The following is a 12194-nucleotide window of genomic DNA, read 5'->3' as shown; positions in this document are numbered from 1 at the left end:
ACAGAGATAAAGATACTGTGAAACTAGACAGGGAATTTTACAAAACAGTTATTCTAGGATTACTCCATCCACCCACAATGGTTTCGCCATTTATTTATTCCTCCTTCTCCCTTGCCCACCAGGTCTAAAAATTCCTCCAATCTTTGCATTCTATTTCCAGTACTTCCATTCCCATGTTATTATAGGCCAATTACTTTAAAAAAAAGATATTCAGTAGCTTCTGTACTCTTCCAGCATTGGAAGAGCAAGTGGGTACATGGAGGGGATGGAGAGTGGAGTTCTTATATTCAAACGAGTTTCCTACTCTGCTTAGTGGTATCCCAAGAATGGGGTTTGCCACCACTTAAGACATAAAAGTTAAAAGAAAGAAGTCTTCTCAGGTCACATGGATATCATGAAATCTTTAAAATCCATTTCAAATTATAACAAATTTGAATTTGTGCAAGGAGAAATGACCTTACATTATAACAGAACTGATTCAACTATAATTATTAAAATATTGGCTAAAGTTATTAATTAAAAGACAAAACATTCCAAATGAATGTGGCAAGAATAGCCCCACCAATTCTACATTAACTCACTTTTTAATTCTGTTCAGTCACATTCTTTCTTAGTCTGTTTTGTGTTGCTATAATAAAATACCTGAAGCAAGATGCTTTATAAATAAGAGTTTTATTTAGTTCACATTTTTGGAGGTTGAAAGTCTAAGATCCGGCATCTGGAATCTGTTCAGCCTCTGGTGAGGGCCTCCCTGACTGTATCGTGACACAGCAGAAAAGTAGAGAGGAAAGTGATTATATGCACTACAGGCCAAGCACACTGGGTGGCCTTGGTTTATAATGACCTGCTTTGGAGAGAACTAACTCACTCCTGGAGAACAGCATTAGTCTTTTCTGAGGGGGTTGCCCATGACCTAATTACTCTCCATTAGGCTCCACCTCTTAAAGATTCCACCATCTGCGTGACCACATTGTGGACCAAGCATCTAATACATGACTGCTGGGTGTCACACTCAAATCATAACCAAAGCATAGACATTCTCACACTGTTTCTGAAACATCTAGAGTGTACTCTCCATTCTGTTCTGCTTTTCCTACTTTCTTCTTCCTCTTCTGCATGTTCTGTTTTTATATATTTTGCCTCTTCAGAAGCAAACCGTGGTCATTTTAAGAGTAACAGAACAGTTTTTAAACTCAGAGGTACATTCTGACTACCATATCTCAGATTTCTCTGTTCATCTGTTCTTGTGAGTACAAAACAGGTATGGGGCTTTAAAATCCCTCTCCTGAGTCCAATATGCCTTCTCACATTTGACCTAGAAAGGTATTGCTTATCCTTGTAATAGAAGCAGAGATTCACCTGAGATGCCCTGTTTGTTTAATTATTAGTTTGGGATGGCTGGTGTTTGGGGCAGGAAGACTACCTTAGATGGAGCTGCAGAGCGGAGAGAGTCCATGGGAGATTTCAGAACACACTAGAATGGTTCTCTTGACAATTTCCTTTCCAAAATCATAAGAAGGAAATATGAAGGAAAACCAAACTAGAACATTATGTCTTTCAAAGGCCAAAGGATTTGTTCTAGTTAAAGTGTTATTTTTCCCTGTGCAATGATTTCTTCATTTTAATGATAGTGTGAATTTATTTCTTGCCCTTCATGTAACCCTTTGAGCAAAAATAAATCACTCCCAACCTGTCAATGATTTCCTAAGAGATGATGCATTTTGGTGGAAATAGAACTGGAATGAGAGAGGCATCAGGGCTCTTCATTTGGTACTAAAACTGAAGAGACTTTGGGGGAAAATTCCCTGTGTCCTAGTGTTCTGGCTGTTATAGTAAAATACCACAGGAAGGGTAGTCTAAACAGCACAGAGTCTCACACACTTCTGGAGGCTGGAAGTCCAGGGGCAGGGTTCCAGCACCGGTTCTGGGGAGGGCTCTCCTTCTGCCTTTGTAGACAGCTGTCTTCTCCCTGGGATCCCCTGTAGAGGGGGAGAGAGAGAAAGAGGGAGAGAGAGAGGGATAGTGAGAGAGAGAGAGAGAGAGATTTCTCTTTTTCTTTTCCTATAAAGCAAATAATCTTACAGGATCAGGACCCCTTTCTTTTCTGGTCTCATTTAATCTTAATTGTTTCCTAAAGACCCTATTTCCAAATATAGTCACACTGGAGATTAGGACTCTAATGTAAGAATTGTGAGTAGGTACAAATTCACTTCATAGGACCCCGTATCTTATTTTTATAGTTTAGATTATACTTCACAATGCCTAATTAACCTAGTTCAAAGGATAAGGATCATATAACAATGTATACAAAAACTCCTTGTAAATTTTAAGATCCTCAATGTAAGATGCTAATTAATAAGAACACTAATATTGAAGGAATATACAAAATAAGTAGAAAGTCCAATGTATTTCTGACTTAAGAGTAGTACATACACAGACACTTGAAAAATCCCTTGACTATCTCACTACTGTCTAGGCAGATGGGGACAGTAATTATTATTAAAATGTCCTAAGATAGACTACCACTGTTAAAATGTGTGATTATTATAACAAATAATGAAATATTTGCTTTTGTTTAGGCAATTAGCTTTGGGATACCTAGTAATTATATTCTGTACTTCTACTAAATTGCATCTCTCAGAGGGATGCTGAATTACTGTCATAATAACATTTGAATACCACCAATATCCCTAGTTAACTTGTCTGAAACACATTCACAGCAGACCTGTGCCTTCAGTGTCAGATTTATGTAAATAATACTGAAAAATTAAAATTTTTAGCTCTTTAATCTCCTTAATTATTATTTATTAATTTTGTATACTGGGAGTATAACCTGTACTGTATAAAATAAAAAAAAATTACGCTGGTGTGAAGACTCATAATTCAATCAGAAGATTAAATAATTCAAATATAAGAACACTGGTTAAAAAATGGTTGTCAGATGTTCTAGCTGAGTCCTTGGGATGTCAGCTATTTTTAGAACTGTTTCACTTGCATCTTCAGCAACTGGTGATCACACAGGGTATGTGCTGCTTTTGAAAGACCTGTGCTCAGATTAACATATCTCCTGCTTTTATGTTAGTCTCTATGATAAATGGAGAAAGGCACGATTCTCAAAGGCAAGTTTTCCCTTTCCCCTGAGGCCCCAGGAAGAGCTTCTCCCCAGACTGGGGGCAACTTGATCTCTCATTCTGTAGAGATAATTGATCACACATTTACAGTCACCAGCATCACTACTGCCATCATCAAAATAATTAAAACCACTAGTTCCCAGCTGGAGCTCATGAATGACTTTATGGAACTTCTGAACTCCGTGCAAGTCCATAGCTTTCAATGAATTCTCAAAAGTCTATAACCTAAAAAGATTTAAAGCCACAGAAATAAACTTCAGTTAATTAGTATGAATTTTTTCCCTCATACAATATTCTTTAGTGCTTTATATTAATAGTGACAATTAAAAATTAACTACAGCAAACTCTTATTATGTATAAGGTTTAACGCCATATGGGTATGCTCATAGAATATCTTAATATACCATGTAAGAAGAGAGAAATGTAAATAAAAAATATGTAACAATAGTCTGGATCAAAAAGGAATAGAGTGTGAAAACTACAAATATGAGCAAGACATGTCACTTCTACACTCAATCTTGCAGCATAGTTAGGGTATTTAAACCAACAACAGCAATACAAGACAGACTGTGTAAAGATCATAAAGTAGCATAAAGAATTTTTTCCCATTTTTAGAAATATTTTAAAAATTTGTTCTTTTAAGATACACGTGACAGTAGAGTATTAGAAACATATTATACATACATACAAGGAGACATAAAGGAATTTTAAAGAAAATTGTCAAAGGAATTAAGTCTCCATGGAGGAAGTTGTATTTGAACTGGGTTTTGAAAAACAAATGGAATTTCACCAAGTGTAGTTTGTAAATAGTGTAGTAAGTTATTGGGTATGCTCATAGAATATCTTAATATACCATGTAGGAAGAGAGAAATGTAAATAAAAAATATGTAACAATAGTCTGGATCAAAAAGGAATAGAGTGTGAAGTAGGACACTATTTATTTAGGATAGAAACCAAGTCATGTTACATCTAATCATCAGGGAATTGCAAATCAAAACCACAAGGAGATACCAGTAAGGATGACTATTATCAAAAAGAGTAAAAATAATAAGTGCTGGTGAGGATGTGGAAAAAGAGAGCCCTTATACAGTGTTGGTTGGGCTGTATATTAATATGGTCATTGTGGAAAACAGTATGGAGCTTCCTCAAAAAAATTAAACAGAATTACCATATGGTCCAACAATACCTCTACTGGGAATTGGGAAATGAAATAACTATGTTGAAGAGACATTTGTACTCCCATGTTCATTACAGGCCACAAATGGAAACAACCTAGTGTCCAACAATGATTAATGGATAAAGAAAATGGGTACCTATCAACAGTATAAATATTATTCAGCAATAAAAAATAAAATCCTGGCATTCTGAACATCATGAATGGAATTGGATATCATTATGTTAAATGTTATAAGCCAGGTACAGGAAGACAAGTACCACATGATCTCACTCATGTGAGATCTAAGAAAGTTGACCTCATAGCAGTGGAGAGTGGAAAGTAGTGGGGAGGGGCAGATGGGGAAGGGTTGATCAAAGGGTATAAGTTGTGTTGAGTTAGATGGAGGCAAAAAATTCTGGTGTGCTTCTGCATACCAGAGTGACAATTGATAATATTTTTCTGTACACTTCCAAAAGTCAGAAGAAAGAATTTTAGAGATTTTCCCCATAAGGAAAAGAAAAATATTTGAAGAGATAGATATGTTTAGCCTGACTTAAACATTATACAATGTACACATGTATCAAAACATTATGGTACCCATTAATATGGACAATTCTTATGCACCAGTTAAAAACAAATTTAATTATAAAAAAAGAAGTATTCGGGGAAAGAGTAGGAGAGAGGAAAGTATTGAAGGGTATGTGCATAAGAGACAGAGACAAAGACATAAGAGACTGAGAGTCAGATAGGGACACTGAGGACATAAAGTTTAGGAAGGAGTGGGAGAATAAGAAAAGAATAAAATTGTAGAGAAATTCTTAGAAGGAGGTGAAAGTTAATAATATCATGCTAAATTTATCTTCCTTGTAAAATTCTTCTTCTTCTTTTTTCTTTTCTTTTTTTGGTATAGAGAATAAGTAAGCCTACCATTAGAAACTAGGAGTGGAAGGTCAGAATAGTCACTGCATTTTGAACAAAGAAGTGAAGATGAGCCCAGCTGAGAGGGACTGGATTGGTAGTGTTCCATGCTACCTGGGGTTTCTGACTCCCCTGGCACCATTCAGCAGCCAGGAAGCCAGGGCAAAAGCAGACAGAGGTTGGGTCCCTGGGTGTGGATCAACATGGGAGACCTGGCAGAAGGTCAAGCAGAATGAGGTCCACTGGGTTCAAGCCAGAGTGCACATTAATATTTCATGTGCGCTGGTTCTGAATGTTACTGTAATAGTTCAGAGATGGCACAGCACATAGGTTAGAGAGCATGGCCTTTGAGGTTAGGACAGACCTCCTGGTTGGGAACTGGCAGTTCTGGGAAAGACTTGTAAAATGTAGCCTTTACAAAGCAGGTACCTGATCCATTCGCGATTAAGAACAAATGCTGCAGAGAATAAATTAATCTGATAACATTTAAAATAAAACAAATACAATGGTAATAAGAACCCTATTAAAATAAATGCCTGAGAACCATATGTTATAAAACCGAAGTAGCATAGAAATTAGATTGTTTGTTTAAAACTCCCAATCTATATTGTTGGAAGTTTCAGTAAATTTGTGTATTTATCTATAAGTAATAAAATATTCAACTTCAATTCATATAAATTAAAAGATTTATGTGTTTTGATCAGTACTATTGCAGATCTGCTCTGCTTTTAGAATACTGATCACCTAAAATATTCAGAGGGAAAATGCAACATCCTTGCAAACCAGTGCTGCAGTCTGAATGACTCTTCAGATGTATTTTTGATTGAAAATATATGGTTTGTCTTTGCTCCAGGGACTTTTCTGACAATATATGTTTTGTTGTTGTATTTTCTCCTAAAGGTAAAAATTACTAGGAAAAAAACTGGAGGGCAAAAGGCTAATGTCTAGTTTGTTGAAAGAAAGACTTATTCCTTCTAGGAGTATAATTTACATCAAATATCACTAATCGTAGCATTAAGTATTAAGAAATAAAAAATTCTCTCCTCAAAACTCTGTACAGCAACCTGTGATAAATCTGAAATAGAACATACACTATGTTATTTCAGAAAGGATAAAGTAATTAATTTTCTTCCTTTTAAAATTTTTCTTTTCAAAAAAACTTATTTTTCTTTAAAAAGAATATTTTGTGGCATACTTAAATGAAATAAAATGTAATTATTTTAAGCTTTATAGTTTGATAAAATTTGACATCTGTCTATACCTGGGTAACCATCACCACAATCTAGATAAGGATTATTCCCATCATGTGAAAACATCCCCAGTCTATTTGCAGCTTATTCCCCACCCACTCTCTACCCAAAGTAACCTCTGTTCTACTTTCTGACAGTCTAGATTGGTTTATCCTGCTCCAGAATTTCATATAAATGGAATCATACAGGATGTACTCTTTTTTGTTTTCTGGCTTCTCTCACTAAGTACAACATTGCAGTGTTTATCAGTAATTCATTCCTTTCTTACTGCTGAGTAGTGTTCCATGTAGGTTTATAGCAAAATCTGTTTATTCCATCTATCTGTTTGGAGGACATACAGGTTATTTCCAGTTTGAAGGTATTATGAATAAAGCTGCAATGAACATTTAAGTCCAAGTCTTTTGGAGGACGTATTTTCTTTTCTCTTGAGTACATTTCTGAGGGTGGACATGCTAAGATGTGTTTGTTTAATGTTATAGGAGAGGACCAAACAGATCTCCAAGTAAGTAACACCATTGTTAAACTCCAGCAGCAAAATATGAACGTTCCACCCACCCTACATTTGCTATTATTAATGATGCTTTATTTCTCATGACTATAGAAATCTGTTGAGACCTGATCTGAGGAAGGAATTCTCCAGAGAGGATTTGTGTTTTCCTCTTCTAGTTGTACTAGAAAGAAGATCAAATATCGCAGCATTAGAAACATCTAGATGCTTTAGCTTTCATTCCCGCTGAGGCCATGCTGTTCATATTTTCCTGAATTTCTGAACTCTTACAGAATATTTCCTCCATGCACCAATGCCCCGATCCACTTCCCCTTGCAATTATTTGAATGATTCTTTATTCTTACAACTAACAATACCTAAGAAAACCTCCTTGTGGTTGGAGTATTGCTTAGTCATGAAGAATAAAATTATGTCATTTTCAGGAAAATGTGTGCAACTGAAAAACATAACATTATATGTTTTCTCTCATGTGGAAGCTAAAGTGAAAAAAAAGATAAAATGAGACCTCATGAAAACAGAAGGGAGAGCAGTAGAGTTGATGGGGATCAGGGGTAGGTAGAAGAGGGAAAGGGGAGGTACTGGGAATGAGATTAAATTATGTCGTGTGCATATACAAATATATCACAATGAATTACACTATTTTGTGTAACTATAATGCGCCAATAAAAATCCTTAATATTCAACTTAATACAATTTGAGAAAAAAAAAAGAAGAAAATCTGTGGATTCAGTGGACACTATGCCAGGTTAGAAATCTAGAGGTTTTTTTTTTCTTACTCTATTACATAATTTGGGGGCTTCTCACTCCACCTTTAATCAGTAGAAACAAATCTACTTCCAGTGACTTCAGGAGAATACTGTGAGACTGCTTTTTGGCAAACCCTACCACCCCAGCATGTGTCTCACAGCTTGGTGTTGGGCTCCAAGTGGTTGATTCAGGAGCCAATTAGATGGTAAATCATAGAAACAGGAAATGGATGTGGGAGTCCCACATTATACTTCATATCCATAATTTAGTTGTGGAAATCTAGCAACTTCCAAACTGCAATATTAATTTCTGGATTCTGATTATGTGAAATTTGGGCACATTTCTTTCTCTGTTAAGCAAATATGGTATCATATTGTACAAATGTAGCTCCTGGCCCTACTGTTTGCTGAGAATAATGGTTGGGCACTGGTGATCTTTTTAACTATTGGTTCTTGGCTATGTCTCAGGCTCACAAGGTGAAAAGGGCTATGTCATTTTCTAATTTATAGTGCTTACTGCTTTGGCTAGTAATATAAAGTCCTTTTGGGTTAGTTGACTTATTGATTAATCATTACCTTAAATAAATATTTTTTTTCTAGTCAAAAGAATAGTCCAAAGGTTTTTAACATTTGGAAGGTTGTGCTTTCTTTGCACATTAATTAATCAGAGGTTAGTGACTTACAAGCACTTTTGACACTTTTAAGTTTGCTGGGTTAGAGTTCAGAATGACAAATTTAGTCAAGAACATACATTTTATGTTCTGGCTGTCAGTAAGGCATTGAGCAGTATGTGTTTGTGCAAAGACAGGGCACATTTGCACCACATTTGTGTGTATAGAAGGAAGATGAATTAAAAATAAATCAAGATTGAATTACATATAACATTCCCTTCACTACTATGTTCTAAACATCCAAATAGAGTCATACAGTGGGATTACTTATTTTGGGAACACTGGAGATTTTTTTTTTAATAGACTTTATTTTTATAGAGAAGTTTAGTTCACAGCAAAATTGCAAAGTGGAAAGTATCTGGGCTCCCATTTATCTTCTGATCTCACACAGGCACAATCTCTCTCACTACCAAAATCCTGCTCCAGAATAGTACATTTGTTACACTCAATCAACATACACTGACGTATTATTATCACACTCAGAGTCTAGAGTGTACATTAGGGTTTACTCTGGGGGTTTTCAATCTTATGGGTTCAACCTTAAGTGTGACCCATCATCACTGTACCATATGGAGTATTTTAATTACCCTAAAAATCCTTATGCTTGGCCTATTCACACCTTCCTTTTCCTTCCTACTCTTTTCTTTGTTTTGCTTTTTCCAGAATGTCATATGGTTGGAATTGCCCAGTATGTAGCCTTTCCAGATTGTTTTCTTTCACTTAAGTAACATGCATTTAAGCTCTTCCTTCATGTCCTTTCATGACTTGATAGCTCATTTCATTTTTTAAAAATTTCCTATTTGTTCTAATTAGTTGTACATGACAGTAGAATGTATTTATACATTTTGATAGATGAAACATAAATGGAATGTAATTTCTCATTTTTCTGATTATATATATTGTAAGATCACATCAGTCATGCAATCATATGTGTACATGAGGTAATAATGTCTGTTTAATTCTACAATCCTTCCTACCCCTATGCCCCTTCCCCTCCCTTTACTCTACCTAATATGAAGTAACTCTGTTCTTCCCTATTATCCCCTGCCCCTTATTGTGAATTAGTTTCCACATATCAGAGAAAACATTCTGTCTTTGACTTTTTGGGTTTAGCTTATTTCACTTAGCATGATATTCTCTAACTCCATCCATTTATCAGCAAATGCCATAATTTTATTCTTTAAAGCTGAGTAATATTTCATCATGTATATACCATATATTCTTTATCCATTCATCTGTTGAAGGACACCTAAGTTGGTTACATAATTTAGCTATTGTGAGTTGAGCTGCTATAAACACTGATGTGACTGTGTCACTGTAGTATGTTGATTTTAAGTCCTTTGAGTATAAACCAAGAAGTGGGATAACTGGGTCAAATAGTGGTTCCATTTAAGAACTGAACAGACACTTCACAGAAGAAGATATACAATCAATCAACAAATGTGTGAAAAAATGTTCAACGTCTCTAGCAATTAGAGAAATGCAAATCAAAACTACACTGGATTTCATTTCACTCCAGTCAGAATGGCAATTATCAAAAATACAAGTAACCATATGACTACATGATCAATGTGATCCTGCAATATGTATAATCAGAAAAATAAGAAATTATACTCCATTTATGTATGATCTATCAAAATGTATAAATGCATTCTACTGTCATGTACAACTAATCAGAAAAAATAAAAAAATTTAGAAAAAATGAATACAAGCAAGAATAAATGTTAGTGAGGATGTGGGGAAAAAGGTACACTCATACATTGCTGGTGGAAATGTAAATTGGTGCAACCATTATGGAAAGCTCATTTCTTTTTTGTGCTGAATAATATTCCACTTCATAGTTTTACCACAGATTATCTGGGAAATGTGTACAAAATATCACTCTTTGGAAGTGGTGAGGAGAAAACTGACTAGAGGATAAAGCACTTCAAGTGGAAACAGGAAACAAAAAGACCTAAGATATTTTGTTTTGGGAACAGAAAGGTTTTGCATAATATCATATCAATACAAATTAGGCAAGCAATAAATATTTGTTGAACTGCACGTGAGGAGGCCTGCTCCTTGGAATACGACTTGTATACAGGCAATGAAAGAGATGTGGATCACAATGAATTACATTAATTATCATGTCACCAACAGACGAACTTAATCTGAGATTACAAAACTGGCTAGTCAGTGTTCTAAGGGAATAAAACACTTGGCAGGAGGTCACAATAAAGTTGTTTTTCCATGCCTGGTCTTTAATTAAATAATTATTTTCACAAAACTGTAAGTGAAAAATTCAGACTCTAAGAGACATTTTTAGGTCTAAAGAGGCATTCCACAAAATTCCTTTTATTATCTAGCTGAGAATTTGAAGCAATTGTTTGATAATACTTGTACCTATTTCTTAGTCCTCTCCTGCTAAAGTTTTGTCCCTTGCATTGTTTTAAAAGTCCAAATAGTACCTTAAGTGGGGAAGTGAAAGATTCTTTCAAGGTCAAATTCTGAGAACATGACCTGGTCACTATTTGTGGACTCTGCTCATGTAGAGGTGAGATGATCTGTCCCTTTTGAAATGGTTGACAATAATGAAATCCAATTAAAAGTTGTCATTTCTTTTATTTGGAGTCCAAAGATTGGGCTTTCTTTGGTTACAGAAAGAAATATTACAAAGTAGTGAGCATGCTAAATTCTCTATGACATAAAACCACTTTAATTTTTCTTATGTTTGTAATTTATACCAATAGTTTCATGGGATTACAATGGTAAAGATATAGCATTTCTATTCATTTATCTATTAAATAATGCATTCATCCAAGCAGTACCCATTGAGCACCTACTTCTGTGTCTAATAGTGTGCTAGGTATACAACAGAGAACCTGACAGAAAAGAGCTCCTAGACTCTGGTAGAGAAATAAACTTTGAGTAAACAGACAAATTAGACAGTTTTGAGGGTGTTAAAAGTGTGATGGAGGAAACAACCCATTAAAGAAATAGTCCTTGGGTGTGGGTAAAAAGATGATTAGAGAAGAATGTTACATCTATATCTATATCTGTATCTATATATGATTTTTTGGTCATTCTGGGTTTTTGGGATTGTCTTGCTCACTAGCCCTACTTTGAATCTTGTCAAGTAACAAGTCTATTCATTTATGTAATGGACTTGTTGCTTCATTTTTTAATTTTTATTTTTAGTTGAGAAAAAACTGCACATATTTGTGGTATACAATGTGATGTTTTGATGTATGTACACATTGTGAAATTATTATTACCACAACCAGGCTAATTAAAATATCTATCATCTCACATATTTATCATGTTTTTGTGGTAAGATCATTTGAGATCTACTTTCTTGGTAATTTAAGTAAATATTACAATATTATTTCTATTATCACCATGCTGTATGATAGACCTCCAGAACATATTCATTCTAATTAAATTTTGTAGCCTCAGACCAATATCTCCCGATTTCCCACCTGCTCTAGGCCCTCCTAATCACCATTTTACTCTCCGCTTTTGTTAAGTTCAACTTTTTCAGATTCCACATGTAAGTGAGATTACACAGTATTTGTCTTTCCGTACTTGGCTTACTCCACTTGGCATAATGTCCTCCAGATTCATCCATGTTGCAAATGACTTTCCCTCTGAATATTATTCCATTTTTTAGTTCATTCAGCTGTATATCAACAGATCAAAATTTTATATCTTGGCTATTGTGAATAGTGTAGCAATAAACAAGGGAGTACAGATGTCTCTTTAGCATATTGATTTCATTTCTTTTGTGTATATACTCAGTAGAGGGATTGATGGATTATACTATAGGTCTACCAGT

Source organism: Sciurus carolinensis, chromosome 11, assembly GCF_902686445.1.
Source record: "Sciurus carolinensis chromosome 11, mSciCar1.2, whole genome shotgun sequence".
In the NCBI taxonomy this organism is placed as follows: domain Eukaryota; kingdom Metazoa; phylum Chordata; class Mammalia; order Rodentia; family Sciuridae; genus Sciurus; species Sciurus carolinensis.
This window is presented reverse-complemented; position numbering follows the sequence as displayed.